Below are 26,311 nucleotides of genomic sequence, written 5' to 3'. Positions count from 1 at the left end.
TGCTCAGCAGGTATGAGACAGGTCTACCGTGTGAAATGAAGGAACCACTGAGGTTTGAACCCAAGTCATACAACTCCTAGCATCCCCCTCACTAGGCTTGTTTCCAAGGCAACAGGGAAAAGAATTCTGATATGAAAAAAAAAAAAAACACAAAAAACAACAAACCCAGAAATGGCTTGATCTTCCAAGTCAACCCCAGATTATTTATAAACCAGGCCCGAGACTATTTCCTGTGTTCATTCACCACATTCTTAGTCAAATAGCCATTTTAATTACCTAAGATGCCCTTAATTAAACTTGGAAGGGGAGGAAAAAAAAATCACCTGGAAAGGAGATCTTTCTAGAAACAGCCGGGGTCTCATCACCTTTCCTCATCAGGCCCCACTCTGAGCTCAAGTGGAAAGTAGCGCTCTCCACGCCAGAGGGTGCACTGTGCAGCCCTGCCTGGCGCAGCAAGGCCAGTCTGTAATTACAGCCCCTCTGCCAAGAGCGGGCATCTAATAAAGCTGCATGCCCTGGCCTCCTCTAAAATGTAAACCAGGGCCTAATTCACCAGGCCGGGCTGCCCATGGGGCCCCTGACCTGCAGCCACCCTCTCCTCGGGCATCCAGCAAAGAAGGGAGTGCCTGGCTCTGGTCTTTGTCTGGTTGCCTCGCCTGGGGTTGGACGATACATTTCTTTCCACCATAGCAGCTGAATTTCCACATTTTGGGATCTGTTAGCAAAAGAGAGCCAAGATGTTCTTGGGGGACAACAAATTAGAGCTGGGAGGGGGGATACATGAGGCCTGTCCCCTAAGAAATGTATCTCCAAACTGTGAGCTTTTATTTGGAGGCTGCAGCAAGTATAATAACAAATCACAGTAGTTCTCATTAGCCAGGGGCCTACTGTGCACCCTGTCACTGCCTTGGCCGATATCAGGAGGGCTGTAAAGATCACCGTATGGACCAGGGGACACAGACTCCAAAAGACAAAGTCACTAGCCCATGTCACACGGCTGGTGCGTGGAGAGCCGTGACTCAGACCTGGGTCTGGCTAAGCCCACAGCCTGGGCTCTTCTCCACCCGGCAGCCCCACCCTGGGGAGCACCCCTGTGTGTGTCAGATTGAGGCAGGCTTGTGGGGTGCATGAAACATGGTCAGGGGAGGAAAGGCCCTACCCTGTGTTCTTCCTCCTTGCTCTCTGCTGCACTTCCTCAGGCCTGGGTCAGCCACGAACTCCAAGGAAAGCCTGATGGTGATGAGCACAAGGTTCCCCAAGATGGCCTCAGGGACCCCGTCCTGCCCTCAGCTCCAACAAAAGCCCAGCTGCATCCTCAGCTCCAGGGACCAGCAACACCCGGTGGCCTCCAAGGGCTTCTTGCATCCCACCTGCTCGGAGCATGCCCTGGGCCAGCAGACCCAGGCTTGAGGCCCACCAGGTCTGCCCTCAGTTGCTGCGAGTCTTCAGGCAGGGATCCCCTCCTCTCTGGGTCTTGATTCCCCAAGAAGACTATACTAGAAGATCATGGGTTAGTCCAGCTCAAAACTCCGGGCCACCCCCTCTCAAAGGCAACCTGACCTGGCCTTGAGAGACCAGCAGATCTGGGTTCAAATACCATGTGGCCATCTCTTGCCTGAGCGGCCACATCTCACAAACAGAATCATGACACCTGCCCTCCCTGTAAAGTGCAAGTGGTGCACACCAAGTAGGCCCCCAGCCAAGGTAGGCAGGAAGGCGTCAGGGTCCCACAGGGGATGCCCGTGGCTGGGGAGCTCATGTTTTGAAAACAAACTTATGAAGAAGAATGGCCTCCCAGAGGCCAAATCAACATCTGCTCACACACTGCGCAGACGTGGCTGGTACTCCCTAAGCACGGATGGTGTGCCAGGCCCTACGCATCTATGTCATCCCCACAGACACAGTGAGGGCGGGGCTCCCAAGACGGACTCCTCACTGAGTGACACTGGGCAAGTGGCTTGCCTTCTCTGAGCGCATCCTTCTTTGTCTTTAAAATGGGATACAACAGCCCCCTGTTTCCCCGGGGATGCTGAAGGTACACGATGTGTGTTCTTCCCACCTCTTGGGAGTACAACCACCGCTCCCATCTTAGAGAGGACCCCAAGACAGAGTGAACAGAGGCCGAAGGCTGCACAGCAATTCAGTGCCAAAGTCTGGCTTGGAAGCCTGTGCTCCAAGCTGCCCTCTCCGAAGCTGTGGCTCAGTGGGCGCTCGGGGGCCTGTGCCGCTGTCCTCCCATGCCAGCCCCCATCACTGCCACCCCTCAGTTTGCCAGCCCCCTGGCCCTCATCAGCCCTCCTCCCATCGTAGAGGTGCTGTGAGTAGCATCCCTGCTTGCCTCCACACGGGAGCGGCTTCCTCCCGACCCCGCTGGAGGTCCATTCTCCAGTGCCCTGCGTCTCCGCACGCACGCTGTGCCACCCACGCTGTTCCAGGAGCAACGCTGTGCCAGGCAAGGAGGCCGGGCGGAGGGGCAGCCGGGTTGCCTGGGCAGCCTGATAGAGGTACGTCACCCCATAGGAGTGGGCACAAGGCACGTCCTAGCAGCCTCTGAGTCCTGGACCTCGGGCTAGCCCTGACTCAAAGGCTTCCAGAGCCCCGTCTCACTAGGGCAATCAAGGGGAGACCCCCCAGCTCCTGGTTACGTCCTGGCCACTCCTCTTACCAGGATGCTTCTAGTTCCTGAGTCTTAGCTCCTCAGAGACTATGCCCCTGACCTCCCAACACAAAGGGGCTGCCCACAGCCGACCCTCTCTATCACTGTCCTTTCTCTTCTGTGTTAACACCTACCACCCGCTGGCATTCTCCTGATCATTTCTTACTATCTCTCTAAGGAAGGCTCTTGAGAACGGAAACCCTGGATGTCTTATCTTATTCTCTCTGCTATTGCCCCTGCAGCTAGCACCCTGGAGGTGCCCAGTGTTGGATGGATGGATAGATGGATGGATGGATGGATGGATGGATGGATGGATGGATGGATGGATGAAGTGAAGCAGGGAGAGGAAGGAAGAATTTCTACTGTATTTCTACTGTAATCTCATCCCTTCCTCTCCTCCTTTCTGGCCAATTCCTACCCATCTTTAAAGACATCGCAATGATGTCCCCACCTCCAGGAAGCCTCTCCTGCCATCCTCTGCACTCAGTTCAGCACCTCCTCTGGGCTCCCCAACTCCTGGGCTACCCCCATCACTGCATTCTCTTAGGTGCCATACTAGAAGGGCCAATTTCCACATCCTCTGCCCACCGGCTGCAGACACTGTGAAGGTCAGGGCTGTGTCTATTCCATCCTGAATCTCCAGGGCCCATCCTGAGGCCAGGACAGAGTAAGGAGCTCAGCATTGCAGCCTCAGCTTATCGCGCCCCAACCACACCGCAAGCACAAGCTGAGCGCTTTGAATCAGATAGTTCATGGACTCCTCAGCACCACCTTGTAAGGAGGCGGGACCATCTTGTTCCTATTTTACAGACAAGGGCAGTAAGGCTCAGAGAAGGCAAGGTCTTTGGCCAGGCTCACACAGCAAGGGCGCTGTGTGGCTACTATGCCACACTGTCCTCCAGCCTGGGCCTCCCACGAAGCAGGGGGACAGGGAGGTGAGGGGAGGAGATGGCGTCAGCTCCACGGCAGGAAGACACTTACTGAGTACCTACCACTCATGAGATGCTTTACACACACCCTCATTCAGCCCTCGCCGTCCCTCAAAGGAGGCACCACTCTCCCCAAATCTCAGAGGAAGAAACTGAGGCCAAGGGCACACAGTGTGTACCCAGCTCAACTCACTCAAGACAACTGGGCACCAGAAAGCTAATCAAAGAATGGAGCCAGAAAAATATAGCCGTGAACAGCATTCTTCCTTCCTGGCCAAGCCCTGAAGGCTTGCTCATTGAATGAATGGCTGCTCATTTCCCAAACCCTAGCCAACAGGACGTAGGGGGAAGCTGGCTGGCTGGATCACAGGGAGCAGTCTTTTTCCCAATGCACCCCCTCTTTGTTGGCTGGATATTGTCACCTCTCCTTTGGATGGCTGGAGCCATGGCAGCCATGCTGGGTCCATGAGGGGATGAGATGCTGAGGAGAGAGTAGGAAGGTAGAAAGAACCTGTTTGATCCACTAATCTAGAATGTGGGAAAGGGCCACATAGCAAATATTCTAGATTTTGGAGGCCACACATGGTCTCTGTTACATTTTGGCAGGGGGCGCGGGGACAGAGGAGAATTTTTTGCAACTTTTTTTTCCCAATCTTTTAAAAATTTAAGATTATAAACTTGAAATTGTAAAATTAAAAATTTAAAACTTGGGACTCCTGGGTGGCTCAGCAGTTAAGCATCTGCCTTTGACCCAGGGTATGTTCCCGGGGTCCTGGGATCGGGTCCCCCATTGGGCTCCTTGCAGGGAGCCTGCCTCTCCCTCTGCCTGTGTCTCTGCCTCTCTCTCTGCGTCTCTTATGAATAAATAAATAAAATCTTTTAAAAAAAATTTTAAACTCATTCTTAGCTCTACATTTGCTGCACCTTGCACTACATCCTCCTTGACCATAATGTAAACTATGTGAAGAGACATGTGTCCTTATTGTTTGGCCCATCTTTGTGAGGTCTCTTGTTACTTTCGGCATCCTCAAAAGCATCCTCACTGATCCAGTGACGGTGGTGCACCAAACATTGGTGAGAGTGGGGGGCATCCAAAATTCTCAGGGAGTTTGAAGCAAAATGGCGTGACTACTTCGGAAAACTGTTTCTTAAACAGTTTCTTAAAAAGCGTAACAGACACATGGCATGGGATCCAGCCATTCCACCTCTAGGTACTTACCCAAGAGAAATGAAGGCACGCGTCCATACAGAGACTTGTGCACGAATGTTCACAGCAGCTTTGTGCATTAGAGCCTCAAACTAGAATCAGCCCAAATGTCTACTAACAGGTGAACAGATACACAAATGGGCACATCAGCAATAAGAAGGGATGAGCTATCCACATCCGCTACAGCATGGATGAATCTCAAAATAATTAATGCAAAACGCGAGAGACTCAGATGAGGAGGAGGGTGCTCCCAGTATGTGATTCCTTTTATATAAAATCCTAGGGGCTCCTGGGTGGCTCAGTCGATTAAGCAACTGCCTTTGGCCCAGCTCATGATCTGGAGTCCTAGGATGAAGCCCTGAATCAGGCTCCCTGCTCAGCAGAGGGTCTGCTTCTCCTTCTCCCTCTGCTCCTCTCACCAACTCATGCTTGCACTCTCTCTCAAATAAATAAATATTTTTTAATTAATTAAAATAAAATAAAATCCTAGAAAATGTAAACTAATTGATAGTGACCAAGATCAGAAGAGTAGTTGCTTCAGGGCAGGGAGGGAGGGAGGGACAGGAGAGGACAGGAGGGAGCTCTCGGGGGTGATGGATGTGTTTGTGATTTTACTTGGGGTGGTGGTTCCTTGGGAATATACATGTCAAAACTCCTTGAATTGTACACTTTAAATATGTGTAAGTCATTACAGCAATTATAGCTCAATAAAGCTATCCAAAGCAACTGTCCATGGTGGCTCTTAAAACAAGCAGAACTCTGAGGGTCAGGGACATGGGGTGGGTCAGCGTTGGCCAAGTGGGGCCAGCAGAAAACCAGGTGGGGAGGGAAAGCCTGGGAAACCAGAGGCCCCAGCAGACCTTGTGTGTCTTGCGTGAAGGATGAGAACAGCTCTTTTAGCTCCATAGAGTAGGTGAGGACAGGTGAGACATGGCCCCAGCATGTTGTGAATTTGGTCCCCCGGGTCCCCAGACACAGCTCTTGGAGATAGACTGTGGACAGGTGGCCTTAACCGCTGCCCAGATTCGAGGACCCAATGGGGGCCGTGCCAAGCACCCATGAGTTCTTGGGATTCCTAGGCATGGGTGCTGGTATATGGGATTAGGCTCACCACGGTTCTTCTGGTCTGATTAGACCGTGGCCACTCACCGTCACTCCTTGGGAGCTCTAGACCCTGCACTCATTCCAGAGAGAACAGGAAAGCCAGGTTTAGTTCTCTAACTGCCACCTGCACCAGGTAGGGGACAAGTCTGGTCTGTGGCTCTCAGCCCTCCTTCTGATCCCAGGGGCGGTCTGATCCACAGCAGGTGAGGCAGTAACCTTGGCCTTCCTCCTTCAGGAGTGGTGCTTTCAAGGGAACTTTCTGTCCTGGCCAGAGAAGGCACGCCTGCAGACAAGGGGGAGGAGGCTCAGGCTCACCAGAGTGTAGGTCCAGCGAAATGATAACGGACCGGGGAAGGGACGGACCCGGAAAAGGAGAGGAAACATGGTTGTATCAACTGGATGTGGAGGGACAGGTTAGGGGCAGATTCACACGTCATTGACTTTACTTACAGGTCCCCTAATGTTCTTTTAGAGAGACACATACACAGTACAATTTTTTAGTTTTAGTGTTTTGCTCCTGGATGCTGGGATGTGAGTTCAGGGCAGAGACTGGACCACATGGAGCCCCCTCTTTTCTAAGACCCACACGTATGGCTTCTCAGAGAATCTCCAAAACCACACTTTCAGATGGCAATACCTCTGCCATGTTGCAGAGGCAGGAAACCGAGGCTCAGAGGCGTTCAGTGTCATGCCCAAGGTCACTCAGCAGGAAGCGGCAAAGGAACCTGGGTCTGTCCGGTTTGCAGGCTGATGCCCTTTTGTATATGTTTCTTGGAGTGAGCCTTTATCAAAATCTCGAACATCCCCATGCAAAACTGGCACATCACGGCTGTCTTGTTTATTTCCACGGCCTTCCCAGCCCCTGGGACCCCCCACCCCCAACCACACACACACACACACACACACACACACACACACACAAAGTAGCTGCAGAAGGAATGGGTGGATCTAGCAGGGGGCCGGGCCCTTCGGGTCTAACCCACTCATCTGCTCCACAGAACCACCCCACCAAGGGTCCGCATGTGCCAGCACCAGGCCCCTCCAGAAAGCTCAGAGCTCTGGGCAGAACCGCCTCCCCCATGTTTAAATAGGATGGTTCTGTTCCTGAAAGGAGTGTTACAATGTACATTGACCAGAATTTATTTATTTTAAAGATTTTATTTATTTATTCATGAGAGACACACAGAGAGGCAAAGACACAGGCAGAGGGAGAAGCGGGCTCCATGCAGGGAGCCCGATGTGGGACTCAATCCTGGAACCCCGGGATCACTCAACCACTGAGCCACCCAGATGCCCCAACTAACCAGAATTTAAATAAAAACTCAACACAAACAAAAAATAATAATAAAAATATTATTAGATTTAATTGATTAATTAAACTAGTTCCATCCCTCATCCCACCAGGAAAGGTCCTATTCGTTCTGACAAAACTCCTTTCCCAAGAGGGTCTGAGTTGGCCATTTGCTTATAACAAAGGAGCTGCCACCTTGCCTCCCAAGTGGGGTCCTACAGTGCCCCAACATGGAAACTACTCAGGGCGAGGCAGGAGCTGATAAAGTCTCTGTTGGAAGCAGGACTGAGCGAGGACAGCGGGGTGGGTGGGGGTGGCGGGGGCCAGAGTGTCGGGGAAGATCCCAGTGCCACCCTGTTCTTACCTAAACAAGTTATTTTCGGCACATAATAATAACTACCATACTACCTTCCGTTCCCTCTGCCAAGTGTTCTCATTTCCAAATGGACTTAATGAGATCCTTTAGAGGAAGGACCTCTCTGAGCAATTGAAAATGTGTGCAGTAATGAGATGCCAGCAGCGAGTGTCACTTAATGGAAACCAAGTGAACAGAAACAGGTCAGTGGAGGGGGTAGCCATCACTTGCGTGCCTACCATGTGGGCTGAGCACAGCCTCCACCATCCGCCCACTGAGGTCCCGTCTCCACTTGAAAGATAAGAAATGTGGACCTCAGATTTGACTGCCAACCTGGAAAGCACAGCCCAGAGTGCCTGGGTACAAAATCTGGCCTGCCTACCAAAAAGCTGTGTGACCTTGGGCAAGTTGTTGAACCTCTTTGAGCCTCAATCTCCTGGTCTGTACACAGAGATGATTAATAGTAACTACTTCATTTTTTTTAAAAAAGGTTTTATTTATTTATTTATTTATTTATTTATTTATTTATTTATTTATTCATTCACAAGAGACATATGGAGAGAGAAAGAGACATAGACAGAGGGAGAAAAAGGCTCCCTGCAGGGAGCCTGATGCAGGACTCAATCCTGGGATCCTGGAATCACCACCTGAGCCGAAGGTAGACGCTCAACCACTGAGCCACCCAAGTGCCCAGTAGTAACCGCTTCAGAGGGCTTTTGTGAGGAAGAAGTGAGACGCTGCCTGGGCATCGCTCAGCACGTAGTAAGCGCTCAGAGACTCTTCCAAGAGCTGGATTTGAACCAGGCACCTTCCTGCTTCCGAAGCTTAGTCACTTCACTTTCCGTCCTTCACCCCCAAGTCTCCCTTCCTTTGCCCCTCTGCACTCAGCAGTGACTTCACCTCTCACTACACTGCAAGAAATCAAAGCAGTCGGAGGAGAAAGAACTCACCCTCTCTTACCCCCCCATCCAGGACCCCCACCTGCTTCCCCCTCCTACTGCCAGAATGACTGGGGTGCATGAAGCCCAGGCCAGCCCTCCTCTTGTGCACCAAGGCACCACCTCTCACCAACTCCAGGAGATCAGCCCCGCATCCAACTGTCCCTTGTCCCCCTGCGGCCCCCAGGGCCCCCCTCTGCTGGGCCAGCTCCACTGGGAAAGCCTCAACATCACCCATCTTTAAAAGCCAGATGGAGGGACGCCTGGGTGGCTCAGCAGTGGAGCATATGCCTTCGGCTCAGGTCCTGATTCTGGGGTCCTGGGATCGAGTCCCACATCAGGCTCCCTGCATGGAGCCTGCTTCTCCCTCTGCCTATGTCTCTGCCTCTCTGTGTCTTTCATGAATAAATAAATAAAATCTTAAAAAGAAAAAAAAAGCCAGATGGAACTTCTTCAGTCCCATCCCCCTCTCTGCTTGGAAAACTAATGACATCTGAAATGTACAGCAGAACAGAACTCCTGATGCCCGGCCCCAGATCTGCTCCCTCCTCACTCCTGCCTCTTGTCTGTTGCAGCAAAAAGTGCCACCACCCACCCCACTGTCTTGGCCAGGAGCCCGGAACATTCCTCAGTTTCTCTTCTTTCCTCACCACCCGCTCCTCAAAACTACAGCCTGAACCAGATCACTTCTTCCCCACCCCTCCATCCTGCCTCAGCACCAGAGCCAAGCCCCTGTCGCCCCTGGCCTCCCCGCTCTATCTCCTGCCCTTCTAGGTAGGGCACCCCCACACACACAACAGCCTGGATGAGTTATACAATCCTCCGTGTCATCATGTTAGCCCCCACTGAGAGTGTTCCCTCAAGCTCCCCACGGCAATCAGAAAAACCTCCAAATTCTCCACCCTGGCCCTCAAGACCCTCATCTGCTTCCCTCACTTGCTCATTAGTAGGCCAGCATATTGGCCTTACCATTGGTCTCAACCCCTCCAGCCCAGTTCCCGCCTCAGGGCCTTTGCATGTGCTGCTCCCCTGGCCCGAAACTCTCCTCCCCCAGATCCCCACATGATGGCTCCTTCTTTGGGATCCCTGCACAAATACCATGCCCTCCTAGAGCCCTTTCTAGTATCTGTTCCACTATTCTGTGTGATTGTCTTCAGGCATTTATTGGTATTTGCCATTCGTATATACCCACTGTCTCTCCCACTAGAACACACGCTCTGCTAGGGCAGGGACCGTGCTTTTCTCATTCCACAGTAATGCTCAGGGCCGAGAACAGTATCTAGCACAGAGGAGATGGAGCCTGATGGACACGGGCCTGGGAGGTGCCTGACAAATACTTGCGGGCTAAAGCACGTCAGCCGGCAGACACTCAGTAGCAGGATCCACCTCTCAACCCCTCACTGTACAAAATGCACTTCAAAGCCAAAATTCTGTAACCGAGATACAGCGGTTGAAGGTCTACTGGAGACCACACGTAAGAACACAATCCACTGTATTACCCAGTAGCCATGGCAACTGAAATCTTCAAGTACACTTCTCTCTCGCTTTAACTTTTTATGCAGAGATTTCTAAAGGAAATGTTCAGATTCCTTTCTCTGGTGACATTCCACAGAATACGCATCCTCATTTGGCTCCCAGAGGAAAAAAAATGCAAAATGTCGGATTCCTACGAGATAAACTGGTTTGCAAAGAAAGACGATTTTCATTTTTCTAAAATGAGTCTAATTCTGAGCGCAGAAACCAAATCCTAGCAATAAGGATTACTAGAAGCAGACAAGAGCTGTGTTTGTAATCAGGCACTTTAACCTTCAGGAGTTCACTTAGTCATTCAATAAATATTCACCGAACGCCTACTGTGTGCCAGGTGCGGTGCTGGACTCTGGGGATGCAGCAACTGGATGAGACAGAGGAACATCTTCCTGCCCTCGTGGTCGCTGCGGTCCAAAGGGACAGCCATCCAGTGGAAGAGCATTCCCAGCAAGGAAGGGCAGCAAGTGACAGGGTAGAGGAGAAAGGAGCGAACTGTGGGATCATGTACATCTACGATTTGTTGGCTGTGTGACCCTGGGCAAGTTGCCTTGCCTCTCTGAGCCGGGGATAAAATGGTAGGAACAATATTCTTTGATGGGGGTGCTTCACGGGCCCAGTGAGAGGACAGATAAAATGCCTTGCGTGGTGTCTGGTATACAGCAAGCACTCAGTAACTAGCAATCCCCTTTACCTTACAGAGGAAGAGGAGCCAGCCCCTGGCTGTGTCTCCCATAGGGGCTTGGGAAAGGTTCTCGGGGCGTGAGGTTTTCCCAACGGAATGCCCGTGCTCTAGGGGACAGAGGGACTCTGGAAGACATCCGAGCTTCCACTTTTAGAGCAAACGTGTAGAGGAAGGTAGGGGGAGAGGACACAGGGGTTAGCCACCAGCTGACTTAGTCACCCCGCTACCTGGGTGCCCACCTGGGCGGCCAGAGGCCTGGGAACCGTCCAGGTGCTGAGCCAGGCTGCACAAGCCAAAAATCAAGAGCAGGGGGGATCTTGAAGAGAACCTGCTACTGTGGGCTTCTCGCCAAACTAGCCGTGTGCTTGGTGAGGCTGCGCAGGACCTTGAAGACTTGAGGAGAAGCACCGAGATCTCTCGGCTGAGAAGGCATTGGTTGCTGAGGGCTCCTGAGCTCGAGAGGCCTGGAGGGTTCCCTGAGTACCAAGAACGGGAGGAGGCCACTGGGCCAGAACCCTCGGAAAGAGCCGCCTGTACTCCCTGGATTCTCATAGCTGGAGAGAAACTCTGACCAGTGATCTGACCCTGGAGCATCAGGAGGGGTGCAGACATGAGGGCTCAGACCGCACTCATGTTTGAGGGCCGGCCACGCTGTTCTCAGCTTCCAGCCCGAGTCCACACACACACACACACACACACACACATGCACACACGTTCCTTCTGTGCAAACACCTCCCCAGCCCCCTCTCTCCTGGCCCACTTAGAAAATCTCTATTCCTTCTAAACCTTCAGATGACCCAGCGGGTCCTGCACAAGGCTGGGCACTTGTCCTGCAGACACAACACGCCCAGGGCACCAAGACGCCCACATAAGCACATTCACTGCAGCCTCGCTTACGGGGCGTAAAACTCGAAATGACCCACGTGTCCAACCAGAGGGGACCTGGTTCGCTAAATGACGATGAGAAGACAAATCTAGACCCATCAGACAGAATGAGAGGCCTACTGTGCTCATAGAGAAAGAGCTCGTGTTTACGGGAGAAGGAAATACCACGGTATAAAACACTACCCATAGCAGAGCAAGACCTGATTTGTTTTAAAGACGTGTGTGTGTACATGTGGGAGGATATACAGAAACGTGCACAGGTGCAGGTACAGTCTTCCGTGTGCAGAGCACATCTCTGAAAGGAGACGTCCTGAAAACGGTCACCAGGTTTTGGGGAGCAACAGCAGGCTGGAAGTGACAGGGAGCAATTTTCCTTTAGAATGTAATTTTGCTCTGCTAGAAATGCTCACCGTGCATGCGTGCGTGCGTGCGTGTGTATCACTTTCTCGATTAAAAAAACACGACTTCTTTTTTAATGTTTGGACATCACCTGTCTTAAGACTTTTCTCCCCCTACCTAATCTTGCTTGGGTGCGTGGAGGCATTCCAGGTATGGCCTGACTGCCATTTAGGAGGGTGTCCCCCCCCAACACCTCGGAGGCAGGGAATGTGGGGGCCGTGCCTCTGCGCCCCCTCTGCGAGCCTGGCACCTCGTGGGCTTGAAGAACGAACAACACTGTCAACCCTCGTTTACCCACTCTCATCTCAACAGATTTCCATGTTTACCAAGTTACTGTTTATTAAGCACTGACTACTCGATGCGAGCCAATCTACACCTGGGGTCTCGCTGAATTGAGTCAGTAACCCTCGAGCCTGGCCGGCTGTCACAGATGCTGTCAGTACCACCCACCCAGGTCCCCTGGACTGGCAGGGACACCCACCCCCCTGGTTCTGGGGTGCCGACTGCCACAACAACAGACCTTGGCTAATGGAGGAAGAGCCGCCCAGCTGCCCTAAGGTGGGCCCCGTCTGGAGGTGCTGTTCACCCTCCCAGACTCCTCCAGGGGTCCGGCCGACTCTCAACCCGTCCATCACTAACTCCTGTGCATGTGAATCCCTGTCTCAGGCTCTGCTGGTCGAGAACCCAGCCTGAGGCACTGCCTCCCGATCTCAACTGGGGCAGGCAGTTCTCTAAACTCAGTTGCTGGGAATCTGCTGAAATCCTATCTCTGCGAGTGCGCCGCCTTGGCACACGGGAGTTTAAAAAAGCAAGAGACATGGAGCCAAGTGGGAATAGGATCCTGGATTTTTAAAATTTTTTAAAGGTTTATTTCACACTTAAAGTCAAGAAGGCAGATTTGAACCCTGGTCTCACAGACCCCAAAGCCCCAAAGCCTTGACTGTTCTGTGCTTGATGCTATTGGGCGGTTACCTTGCCCGGCCATGTCAGAACAAGGTGATCTGCAGGGGCTGGCTCTGTGGTGTAGAACATTCTCCTGGGCTGCCCTTGCCGGGTGCAGCACGAGAATAGAAACTGCTAACACGGGCAGGAAGAGGGGCCTCAGGGAGGTACTGATCCACGGCCAGACGGTGCCGGGGCCCAGAGGGGTGCCTTGGCCCCACTCACAGCCAGCCCGGCATGAAGAAAAGAGGGAAGCAGCTCTCGGGCAGGCTTTCGGGGACTTCCTGTCCACCTGTACAGACTGGAACAACAGGAAAAGTCTGCGGTGGGGCCCGGGGGGCAGGGCAGGGGCCAAATCGAGACGGACGAGGTCCACCCCGCCAGCCTTCCCTTCTCAGCCCTTCTTGGGGACAGGAACTCCTACAAAGGTCAGGGCAGCCCATGAAGCATCTGCTAAGCACCTGCTGTATGCTTGGCCCTGTACTAAAACCGGCATAAAGACATGGACAAGATACAGAACTTACCTCCCCTACAAAGTTTCATTTATTCACTCATGCAGTCAGTTAAACATGCATTATTGAGCACCTACTGTGCACCATGCCTTTATTGAGCACCTACTGTATACATGCCTAGGAAGTGGGGAGTTTCGCTTTTCATTCATTCACTCATTCTGCTGAACATTCATCAACAGCGTGAATGGGTGTCAAGTGCTGCATTGTGTGACAAGAACACAAATACGGGGCACAGTCACTGCTCTCAGGCTCATCCACCCATTCATTTCTTCATTTGTGCAATACAGTGAGCCCTTATTGAGCGCCTGCTATGTGTCAGGGGATGTGGGTAGGAGACAACCTTTGCCCTCGACCAGCCAGCTGTTCTTCACTCCTTCATCCCTGATGGGTTCAGCTCACCAAACAAATACCGGTACCTACTGGATGTTAGACCCTGGAAGGCCCATGAATGAGCCCCAGGGCTGGCCCTGGAGGAAACAGAGAACCCAGTGCTCACACAGGGGTGAGTAAGGGCTTGGTTCCTCCATGGGGCCCACAAGGCCCCACTTGACCATTTCTCAAAAGGTCCAAGAGAGCCAGGCAGCTGGGAAATGTGCAGAGCGCCCTCCTCACAGGGGAGAGGGGGCTATGGGGTCGGGGTTGGGGGAGAACTCAGCACACAGGGAGAGAAACTGCTCAAGATGAGCACCAAAGGCAAGAATGGGTGAGTGGGGAATAGATGAATCAGACACCTAAGTGAGAATTTTCAAGAACTCAAGGAATATTCTTTTTTTTTTTTTTTTTTTTCAAGGAATATTCTAAGTTTAGAGAAGGAAGGGAAAAAGAAACAAGTCAGCCCACAACTTCCGACAGTGGCAAGTCTGCCACCAAACTGCCAACAGCCTTGTTGATTTCCCTGGGTGCCCCCACCCTCACAGGCCAAATGTGTCAGGAAACAACAGGCGTTGACTCCACTCCCTCCTGGGGCTGTGGGAAGGATCCCACAGGTTTATCTGCAGGCACATAGTAAGTGCTCAATAAATGACACCTAGTCACGTTTTCCTTCACTTACAGTTGTGGTGGCTTTGAAACACAGCTGGCAAGTCATTTGGCACTCGTCCCATTGAAAGGTGGGGTCCAGGGGCACCTGGGTGGCTCAGTGGTTGAGCGTCCACCTTTGGCTCAGGGCGTGATCCTGGGGTCCTGGGATCGAGTCTCGCATCGGGCTCCCTGCATGGAGCCTGCTTCTCCCTTCGCCTGTGTCTCTGCCTGTCTCTCTCTCTCTCTCTCTCTCTGTGTGTGTCTCATGAATAAATAAATAAAATCTTTAAAAAAAAAAAGAAAGGTGGGGTCCACCTCCCCTCTCCCTGAATCTACAGGGAAGGTTGAGCACTTCGATCCACAGAGAATAGCAGAAGTGACACTGTCCATCATGAAGGGTGACATGGCAGCTGCCTCGTGGGCCCCAACACCCACTCGGGGCGCCCTGCGCCACCACGCTGTGGGAAAGCCTGGGTTGCAGTGGCCGCGTTTAGGTGCCCACTCAGCGATCCCACAGAAGACTAGCTCCCGAGTCATCACGGGCCCCAGGGCAGGGAGGTGAGAAGCTTCCCGAGGATTCCAGCCCACAGCCATTCAGGGCTCCCAGCTGATCCTCAAGTATCACAGAGCAGCTGTCCCCACCGAGCCCTGCTCGATTTCCCGACCCACCGAATACTTATGCCTAATAAATAGTGGTTGGTTCTCACTCCCATGTTTTGGATTGGTTCCTCAAGACAGCTGATACCTGCCTATCGGAGCCCCTGCCCCGAGGACCTTGCACAGTCTGAGAGGATCCACTAAACCAGGAGGAGTGGGACAGCTTTGCAAACTGTAGAGCTCTGTGCACCCAGGAGCACCCCCCACCCCATCACCACCCACACCAGCATCAGCACTCCAGACGGGCGAGGGCTCTGCTGCTGTCCCGAGCCCACCTGATTTGCTGCCCTGTAACCAAGCCTGCGCCCTCCCCCATAGCCCGGGAGACTCTGCCGGAGGTGACTGGGGCTGGCCTGAACTCATGGGGCAGGTCAGCGCTTTGTTTCCAAGAAGGGACTTAGGTCATCCCTCTGGGAGGAATGAACTGGAAGACAAAGGCTGCTTTCAGGGGCCCAGGCTGCTCTGGGCAAACACAGGCGGTCAGGGGCAGAGCAGCGGGCAGGCCCCCCACCCCCCACTCCTCGCCCTGGGAAGGTGGCCAAGAGGCCACCACGCCGGGGCAGCACCGGGTCTGCAGAGGGCCTTCCCTCCCTGGCTGCGGCTTTTGCAACTTCACCACTTCCCGACTGTGGGGGACCCAACCCCAGCCCCCCCACTGAGAGCCGCCTGTGCTCTTCCGCAGGCCACTTCACCGCTCTGAGACTCAGTCTCCACATCTGCGAAATGGGGATGATGACAGCATTTCCCTCCCAGGACTGCCCTGAGGACACAACGAGGCCGTGCAAACCGCTCTGCCTGCTGCCTGGCCGCCGGGCCAGAACTGCATATGTTTCCCCCAAATTTGTACGCAGAAGCCCTTGCTAGTCCCAGGACCTCAGAGCGTGATGGTGTTTGGACTCAGGGCTTTTAAAGAGGGGGTTAGGTTAAAATGAAGCCACTTAGGGTGGGCCCCGATCCAACCTGACTGGTATCCTCCGAAGAGATTAGGACACACAGAGATGCCAGGGCGGAGAAAGTGAAGACCACGCGAGGACCCAGGAAGAAGGCAGCCCCTTCGCAAGCAGAGGCTGCTGGGGAATCCCGATTCCAGAGCCCTGTCAACGCCCGGATCGTGGGCTCCTAGCCTCCAGAACTGAGAGGAAACACACTCCTGCTGTTTAAGCTACCTGGGCTGTGCTATTTTGATATGGGGTTCCCCTGAACACACACACTGGGGTTCCGTGCACCCAGGAGCACCCCCACCCCGTCACCACCCACACCAGCAGCAGCACTCGGCGGAGGGCTCTGCTGCTGTCCCGAGCCCACCTGGTTTGCTGCCCTGTAACCAGCCCTGCCCCTCCCCCGTAGCCCGGGAGACTTCCCACAGGAAGAGGTAAACAAACATCTCCTGTTACTCTATTATACATTTATATTACAACTATAAAATAATAGTATGTTAACATGAATGTGCTTATGTTTCTTTAAAAATTTGCTTAAAATTTTTATTTATTTATTCACAAGAGACAGAGAGAAAGGCAGAGACACAGGCAGAGAGAGAAGCAGGCTCCCCGCAGGGAGCCCGATGGGGGACTCGATCCCAGGATCCTGGGATCACGACCTGAGCCAAAGGCAGATGCTCAACCACTGAGCCACCCAGGCGTCCCAAATGTGCTTCTGTTCTATAACTACATGTTTAATACAAAATATTAATACTATAACGTGAAACAGAATACATCTGCAAACAGTTCCCCCCCCGCCCTCACAGTTTTTACATAAAATAATGGGTTTTCTTAAAAAGAAAGCATGATTTTTTTTTTAAACAGGATGTTTTCTGAAACTAATAATTTGGACCAAATTTCTTGACAACCTTCTCATGCTTACGTTACTTCCCCCTTGAAGAAATATTTATGTTGTGTCCTTCAGACTCCAAATACACCCTCAAACGTCCCGCCTCTTCCAGAACTGCCAGGCCTCTGCACCTGTGCCGGTCCTGCTGCCCGAATGGCCTTCCCCTCTGGTCCTACTCAGGCTTTAAGACCCAGCTCCGGGCCTGTTGCATAGCAAGTCGGCTTCGAGTCAGGCCAATGATGGCATTTCAGAGGTGAAGGTGGTGGCCCAGAGAGAGGCAGTAACTGGTGCCGGGTCACACAGCTGGGCCAACACCCTAGGATCCTGGCTCCCAGGCTGCCTCCCATGTATCAGTTCTGCCTCAAGCACAGAAACGGTTTATTCATTCAGCTTTTAAGTCCCAAATCCAAGTTCCTTTGCAGCACTGGAAAAGCCCTCTGCCCACCAGTGACAAAAGTCGGTGGCAAAACAGACCTGCATCAAGTTTTTCACTCCTCCATTACGAATGGGCTGAAGCCAGATTTGCTACAAACAAAACAAAACAAAACAAAAAACAAAAAACAAAAAACCTTGCAGGTGCAACATCTCTCCAAGAACCAACATCCTAGGATTCAGCAAAACTTACCCAAACCCCCCTGGATCATTTACACTCTACACCATACTCCCTTCCCCATACTGGACCCAAATCACCAAGGGCCAGGGGCTGGCCCGGCTCATCAACTTATGGCAATAGCTTCTATGACTCCTCAGGCTGCAGTAGACCGCGGGGTGCAGAGAGTGACCAGGGGCTCCAGGTGAAAAAGCCCTGCCCCAGAAACCGGGTTCTGATGTTCGACCCTCAGACAAGTCAGGTTTCCCTCAGCGTCCGCATCTGTAACATGGAGATAATCCAGGCACCTGCCTCGCTGAAAAGGGTTATACACCCTCAGGTGTGTAAAGGGTACAGCCTTGCACTGGAAAGGCCACTGCTGGGACACCCGGGTGGCTCTGGGGTGGAGCATCTGCCTTTGGCTCAGGTCGTGATCCTGGGGTCCTGGGATTGAGTCCTGCATCAGGCTCCCCGCAGGGAGCCTGATTCTCCCCCTGTCTGCGTCTCTGCTTCTCTCTGTGTGTCTCTCATGAATAAATAAATAAAATCTTTTTTAAAAAATTTTAAAAAATAAAATAAAAAGGCCACGACTGCTCAAGGCGATTTGTTAAGACAGGAACGCCCTCTAGCGTCTCAATCTGGAAGTCGCCCTCCGCTGGCGCAGCCGGTTAACTTCCTGCACCTAGCAGGTTCCGTGGTGGGAAGAAATGTAAAAAAAAGGTGCACGCTCCCCTCTGTTTAGTGCCTACTGTGTGCCAAGTGCTCTCCCTACTGGTCCCCGCAATGAGATGCTTACATAATCTCCATCGAGAAAGGGGGGTTTCTCATCCCCAGAAAGAAAACTGAGGCTCAGGGACAGAAGCCACTTGCTCAAGGTCACACAGCAGGAAAGGCCGGATTTAAACCCAGGTCTGTCTGACCCCAAAGCTCCCTTCTTCACTGAACTCCTAGAATCGGGAGATTGTGCACAGTAAAAAAAAAAAAAACTCTAAGGAGAATCCGGTCCTATACTTCATTATACTAATAGAGAAACTGAGGCCCAGAGAGGGCAGGGAATGGCTTTGGGGTCACACAGCAATCACACTTGGGACTCCTGGCCCCCAGAAGTGTTTTGCCCACATGTCCCACCTCCCCCCAGAGTTTCTACTCTGCATTTATCATTCCTTTTGGACGTCAGAGAATTGGCATGTCCCTTCCTGGAGCCCTGGAATGTCTGAAACTCAGCAACGGCTCCTTTGGGACAGCCAGGGCTGCCAGCCTGAAAGCCCTCCATCCGAGAGCAGGGTTCATGTCAGCCGGTCAGCATGAAGGTCCCAAGGGACAGGAGGGTAGTTGAGGCCCACCAAGGACCCAAGAGGGGCCCTGCAAGCCTGAGGAGCCGCCAGCATCAAAGGGTCCTATTTCCATTTAACGCTGAGGATCCTGCAGACTCACGGGGGATGGTGGTCCTGCCTGGAGGGGCCCCCTCTTACAAAGTCTCTGTTCAAATGTCACTTTCTCAGGGTGCCCCTCCACTGGCCCCACACATCAAGTCCTCCTGAGCCTTCTTACTTGCTTACTTCCTTCTTCCCAAGCACACTGTACCCCTGACATGCTATCCATGTTCTTGGGTATCATGCCCATTGTTCATTGCCTGAACCCACTAGAATGTTAATCCCTGAGGCAGGGATCTTTGCCCATCTTGTTCACTGATGTATCCCAGGCACTTAGATCGGGCCTAGCACATGGGTTTAACTGAACTGAATCAAGGGCCTATTAGTCTATACTGGCATCAGTTGCAAACACTCATTCAAGACCTACTATGGGCTGGCTTCGTTTGCATTACCTCATTGAGTCCTTGGGACATCCCACAAGGGACATGCCATCATCATCATTCCTACTCTACGGATGGCAAAACTGACTCTCTGAGAGGTTAAGTCCCACACTCCACTAGTAAGCAGCTCAGCAGGGATCAGAAACCAGAAGAGCCTAACTCCAAGACCCTGTTCTCTGCTCTGCAACTTGGCTTCATGCTCATGGCTCCAGTCAGATGCAAACCTCTCGTGAGGCAGGCTATGGCCCAAGCGCCAGGCCCAACTCAAACAGCACAAAAATAGCCAGTTCTTCTATTTCAGCCACAAACACTGAAAGCCAAACCAAGCCTTCAGGCATTCTGAAGGTGCCAAGATCTAAGATTCAGAAGCTAGTCATAAAAACAACAGGAGCAATGGTGATTGCTGACAGGCTTGTGCCGAGTGCCAGGCACCACATTCAAGATCATGGCCAGCTCATCCTCATGGCATCTGTGACCCACTGGGTCAGTCGGGTGGTCCATCAGCAACCAGTAGGTGACAGAAGCTGTGCCAGGGGCTGGGTACTCAGCAGTGAACAGGACGGTGGCCCTTCTGCCTGAGGGAGCATGTGCGGTACCTGAGTACATCAGCTTCGATGTCAGACTTCCCAAGTTCAGATCCCAGCTCTGCCCCTTACAGGCTTTTTAGTATCAGGCGGGTCCACTCAACCTCTGGGAATTTCTGTTTTCTCAGATGTGAAATAACCATAACACCCACCTCCTGGGGTTGTCATGAGGATCATCACAATGCCACCTGTGGGTGAGCCTGGAGGTTAAAGACCTGGACACGTATACACCCTTGTCTCCTGGAGGCGGTGACAGGCTGAGTAGTGCAATCAACAAGTAGCAAGGAAGCCCGAGAAAAGAACAGCCAGTCTAACCACATTTAGACATTTGGACATTTTTCCATTTAAAAAAAAAAAATCTGGTCATGGAGTCAAGCATGGGGAGATGAAGCTTACCAACCAACCACAGAGGGAAACAAAGTGGTTTCCCCCATCATTCCATGCAGACCGAGCCATTGAACCACCCACCCTGGCAGGGAGGAAGAGGCAGGCGCAACCAGCAACACAGGGTACCGACCCTGATCTCGGACTGCATGCCACGTGGCATCTTCCAGAAGAAGCTGCCGGAAGTGACCTTGTGGTAACCTCCTTAGCTGTGAGTGACACAGAGGAGAGGTAGGTGGCCAGCCACAAGTCAGCCTCCCAGGCTCACCAGGCCCAGGAAAGTCTGCATGTGTTGGGGGAGGGGGCAGTGCAGGGTGTCTCTGCCATTATATCAGAGGTGTCTCCACCCTCCAAAAAAAGAACATCTGAAAACAGAGCACCCGTTCAAAGTCCAGCCTTGTGCCAAGGATACCAATGCTCCTTATCTCGGTGAATCCTCAGCACAGCCCTGCAAGGTGGGCTGAGCTACCTTGGGAAACTGAGGCCCAGAGCAGTAATGGGACTTGCCTCCGGCAAAGCTGGGATTCTCAGCCAGAGCCCTGGCTGAGACCCGGCATGGCCCAATGCAACATTCTTCTCTCATCTTCCACCTTGCAAAGCTTGGTGGATAAAGAGCTTTCCTGTAGGCTGGCAAGTCACCTCAATCCTGTGGGCCTCAGTTTCACCATCTGAGAAATCGGAAGAATGAGCTCCAGGAAGTAGCTGAAGTGACATACAAGGGAGACCTGGGCTCAGTCAGATTCAGGCTCTGACAATTCCTAGCTGGGGAACCTTGCATGAGCTCCTAAACCTCTCTGGGCCCCAGTTTCCCTAGCTGCAAAACAAGGGTGATCGTGAAATCTATCCAGGGGGTTCTCATGAGGATGGGATGAGACATCCTTGGAAGGCACTAAGCCCAGGATATTATAAGTGTTCGGTAGGCACAGTGCTGGGGCTGGTGGCTGTTATTAATTATCATTGGTAATTATTATTATTATTATTATTATTGCACCCACTGCCACTACTGTTGTCAATGACAACCTCAAGCAACCAGTCTGATGCCAATGCCCCCAAAAGGCCACCAGCCTTGGGACTGTTTGGCTGGGTTATCCCAGGAGATTAAGTAACTCAAAACAGTCATGGCAGCTCAGCTGCCAGCTACAGTTACTAATGATGTGAAATAGAAACAGTCTCCATCCACTGCATCACAGCTGATGCTGGCTGGTGAAGGGGCCTGACCATGGGGGTGGGCTGTTCCTCCCCCAAGAAAGAACGGCAGGTATGTGGCTGGCGGACTCGGGCCACTGACAGGAAGCCACCGACATCCCACCCACAAATGACAAGTCTGCAGAAACCTAGAGCAGCCCATGCTTGGTCCCTAAGAGGCTGACTTACAAAATAACCTGAAAAGTAGATAAAGATTTAAGGCTGAGAGTGCACTTGTCGTGATGAGCGCAGGGTGATGCCCAGAAGTGCCGAATCACCTGGAACTGATACCACACTGTATGTCAACTAGCTGGCATTTAAATAAAACTTGAAAAAACTGAATTTTTTTTTTTGGTTGAAATGTGTTTTACTTGTGCTGTCCACACTGGACACTGCATAGAACAGGTGTCAGCCCCCGGAGAGCACCCCCGCCTCCCCCACACAAAGGAGGAAAGGGAATGAATATTCAAAGCCGGGGAAGGGAGATGAGAGCTGTGTACAAGACCTCGGACTAGTCGGAGGAGGTGAGAAGGGCTCCCCCACTTCTTTCACTCACAAACTCAAGCGGGGGGGGGGGGCAGAAAAAAAACTGATTTAAAGCTGAGAACGACCAAGTGATGCACAAGGCGAGTGCCTGGGAGTGCATCCTGTCCACCTATGGGAGAAGACCTAATACATCGAGGCTGGTGACAAGCGCCAATACTAAGCAGCCATTAAACATCATGTCTACAAAGTGTTTTTAAGGGATGTGGCCAAGTGTTCGTGTTATCAGTGGGCACGTCCAAAGATGTGGACAGCCAGTACTCAGTGGACCAACCCGTAGTCCCCCCTGCCCCACTGTGGGTGAAATTCTTTTTTTTTTAAGATTTTATTTATTTATTCATGAGAGAGACACAGGGAGGGGGGGGGCAGAGACACAGGCAGAGGGAGAAGCAGGCTCCATGCAGAAGCCTGATGTGGGACTCAATCCCAGGACCCCAGGATCATGCCCTGGGCCAAAGGCAGGCGCTAAACCGCTGAGCCACCCAGGGACCCCCTATGGGCAAAATATAAGCAGGGTTTTCTCACTCTGTAATGGGGTTTGGGGGGTGGGCGGCCAGCCCAGGCATGCCAGGATGGTTGTCAGCAGCACCCCTGGCCTCTACCCACCAGATGCCAGTAGCATTCCCCCCCTCCCCTGGGTTGTGACAGTCAAAGAATGCCATCAGGTATTGTCAAGTGTTCCTTGAAGGTCAAAATTGCCCCTGGATGGGAACTACTGAAGGAAAGTTAATCATTTCTCTAAGAGTATTGCACCAAGAGGTGCCTGGATGGCTCAGTCAGTTAAGCGTGTGCCTTCAGCTCAGGTCATGATCTCAGGGTCTTGGGATTGAGCCCTGCGACAGGTTCAGTGCTCAGCAAGGCGTTGGCTTGAAGATTGTCTCTCCCTTTCTTCCTCCCCTTGCACTCTCTCTAAAATAACAAATAAAACCTTTTTTTAAAAAAAAAAAAAACATAGGATAATGGGACAATGAATGAGAAGGAGTAGGAATCTGTAGCAGAGGTAGGGAGAGACATCCTCCCCTCTGCCCACCACCACTCCGGGCCCTGTGCAATAGGCAGTGGTCAGCTGGTCATCCTCAGTCCGACAGTAGGTTTCCAGGACAGAGGAAGAGCTAACATTTGCTGAGGAGCAGTTTCTAGGCTTCAGAAATAAGCTAGAGGTTTCACAGGAATGTCCCAACAAAGCAAATGAGGAAGATGGCATTTCCCCACTTCACAGATGAGGAAGCTGAGGTCCGGTGAGGTGAAGCAGCCTGCGCAATGCTACGGGGCTCTGTTACAATCCAGATCTGAAGCCTGAGGATTTTCCATGTTCCCAATCTTTCTCAGAAGCTCAACAAGCAAGAGCTTCTAGCTTAAATTTCCAGAGAGAGGGCTAATCCCGTTATACGTGCACCAGGCTGTCTTCAGCGAAGCAGAAGATGGAGAGATTGCAGGTAAGTGCAAAGCCAGCAGTGAGAACACACGGTACCTCCATATTGCACTACCTGGCCACCCGCAGGAGGCAGGTGACCGACTGGAAATCTCTGGGCTTCACACCTCAGAAGACCTTCTAAACCACCTCACCCCATACCCCTGCATGGTTCTGATGGGTATACTAAGGCTTGTAGAAGCAGAGACTCGCCCAAGGTGACACAGAGAGATGGGGGCAAAGCCAGGTAGGGAGCTGTGTCTCTGTCCACCTGATGCTGACAGCATCCCATCTCCCGCCAGCCAGGGTGAGCTCACACTGGTTCCTGGGACGGGTCTTGAGCGTGCCAGTGGCTCTGGCCCTCTGTCCCGCCCACCCCAGCCCTCTGCACAGGCTGTGCCCTCTGCCGGCACACCTTCCCCCTGCCCTACCCTAGCGTCACCTGCCAGCTCCGGCATATCGCCCAGCACAGCCTCCCGGGAAGCTGAGACCGAGTCGTCTGGGAAGCTGAGACCGAGTCGTCCACAGCTCTGTGTGCCACCTCCCCCTAACACACATGTGGCCTTTGTCCCAATTTCTTATGCACGGCCTGTGTCCCCCCAAGGTTCTCATTCACCCCTGCACACTGAGTATCTGATCCTAGCTCCCAACTGCTGCTGGGAAGTGTGTGTTAAGTGCCTGCTGATGTGGCCAGCTCCCACACGGAGCTCCAAGTTCCCAGGGATGATGGGTCGTATCTTGGTCATCTCTGTGTTTCTGATTCTGACACCAATTCCCACATGTTTGTTTGTTTGTTTTCCCCCAACACCCACAAGCAGTTCTCTGACACCAGCTGGGTGTCCTACAATTTCAACTCAATTCTGACACTGTCAGCCTGGAGGCAGCAGCAGATCCCATGGGCTAAGGGCGCGGTCCCGCAAGCTTGCCCCCTCATTTCAGATGCCAATCGCAAGTCTCGGCTGTCACCTGTGCTTTCGACCAACCTGCAGCCTGCTACGGTTCAGATCAGGCTGGGGGTGGGGTGGGGGCGGGGTTCCCACCACCTCCTCCTTGAGTTTGATTAATTTGCTAGAGCAGCTCACAGGACTTGGAAATATCTTACTTACCAGTTCATTATAAAAGGGTGGAACTAGTGAACAGTCGGATGGAAGAGATGCACAAGGCAGGGTTTGGGGAGAGGGTGTGGAACCCCCGGGTCCTTGGAGCAAGCTCATACCTCTCTACGAATCTCCATGTATCCACCAACCCAGAAGCCCCTGCTGTCCTTTTGGGTTGTTGTGTGTTTATTTGTTTGTGTTTTGAGACTTCATTATGCAGGCACGATTGATTAAACCATTGGCCATTGGGATTCATTCAACTTCCAACCCCCTCCCTGGGGGTCATGGGTGGGACTGAAAGTCCCAATCACCCCCCACCCCCGAAATCTGGCAATTCCCCCAATTACCCTGGCAATCTCCCTCAATTCCCCTGGCAACCAGCCCCCATCCTTAGGTGGGGTCCAAAAAGTCAGCTCATTACCATAATATCAAGACACTTTTATTGCTCCTTATCACTTAGAAAATTCCAGAGTTTTAGGAACTTAGTGCCAGAGACGGGAAGGAAGACCAAATATGCATTTCTTACCATAAACCACATTATTGCAGCCTCCCTCACAGCAAAGCCAGAGCCTGACACACACCTGGACACAATAAGGTCGTCAAGAGCCGGCGGATGAGAGAAATCAAAGACCCAAATAAATGATCACGGGTGACTTGTTTTCTACCTTCATTTATATGCTTTTCAGGATTTTCCAAATTTTCTACCGTGTCTCCATGTTATTTTTATAATTTAAAAAAGCTAAGAAACGTCAATAAATGTCGCCTTGCATTTAAAATGTGACAATATTCAAACATCAGGGATCACAGGATGCGGACTGGGAGGGTCTCCTGTTTTTCAGCTGCTCCCTGGGGTGCTGGGGAGGGAGCACAGACGCTGGGGGAGAGACCAGGATAGAACAGTGTTTCCTAAAGTTGTATTTTTAGGAGCTCCGGAAAATTCCCTGGGTGAGAAGGCATCTGAAATATTTGCAAACGTTCAGTGGGGGGATAAATAAAATTTCCCAAGTCTTTGCCTTCTGGGCGTCCTCAACCCAGTGGAAAAATGTTCTGGAAAACTCCAAGCCCCATTCAGGACAGTTGTCCGCCAAGCCCCTCTGTTCAGGGAGCCCTGATGAATGTCACCTAACCCACCATCGCCTCCCGCCCACCCCATAGTTTCATAGATGAGGAAAGAGAGGCCCAGAGAGGGCAAGCAACTTCCCGGGACACGCAAAACACATCAGTCTCAGAATGAGAACAAGATCTGAAAAAGCACTCTGTACCCCACAAAGCGCTTCCTTGTGCGTGGGTTCCCAGACTGGCATTTCACCAGGAGAAGTTGTGGGGTTTTTTTTTCTCTGTTATAAAAGAGGCGAGAACGCAATGCAAGGATCCTAACTTCTTTTGCTAAGTTCATTGAAAGGGAAATGAAATCTATTCTTTTCATCTCCTAAAAGACAGGATGTTTTCACACACAAAGGCAAGAGGGATATAATTTCAGAATAGAGACTCGCCCTTTAAATCAAAGAAATGTCACTTTCAGAAAACCTCACTAGAGGGTGGCCCTGTTTTTCTTGTTTTTCTCGAGGACTGGGAAAACTTGTGACCGGCTCCCGGGAAGCAGTGATCGCTACAGTCTGGACTCTGCTCTTCTCTCTTTGCTCTGCCTCCCAAACCAAATGGCCCCCCCTTTCCCCAACACTCCCTCCACCTTGAAACCACCACCGTTTCTCAAGAAAACAGAGACGCTGCTTGCCAGACAGAACCCAAAAGCCAACTTGGCATGAGGCAA

General features: G+C 52.1%; 1 protein-coding gene across 5 annotated transcripts in view; it reads right to left on the bottom strand.

Annotated features, from left to right (window-relative positions):
- KIAA1671 (KIAA1671 ortholog) overlaps positions 1-26,311 on the bottom strand; it is a 202,050-nt gene that overhangs the window by 77,114 nt on the left and 98,625 nt on the right. The window lies entirely within an intron of this gene.

The sequence above is a fragment of the Canis lupus genome, chromosome 26 (assembly GCF_003254725.2).
Source record: "Canis lupus dingo isolate Sandy chromosome 26, ASM325472v2, whole genome shotgun sequence".
In the NCBI taxonomy this organism is placed as follows: Eukaryota; Metazoa; Chordata; class Mammalia; order Carnivora; family Canidae; genus Canis; species Canis lupus.
The sequence above is the reverse complement of the archived record's forward strand: the minus strand, read 5'-3'. Positions and strand labels throughout refer to the sequence as shown.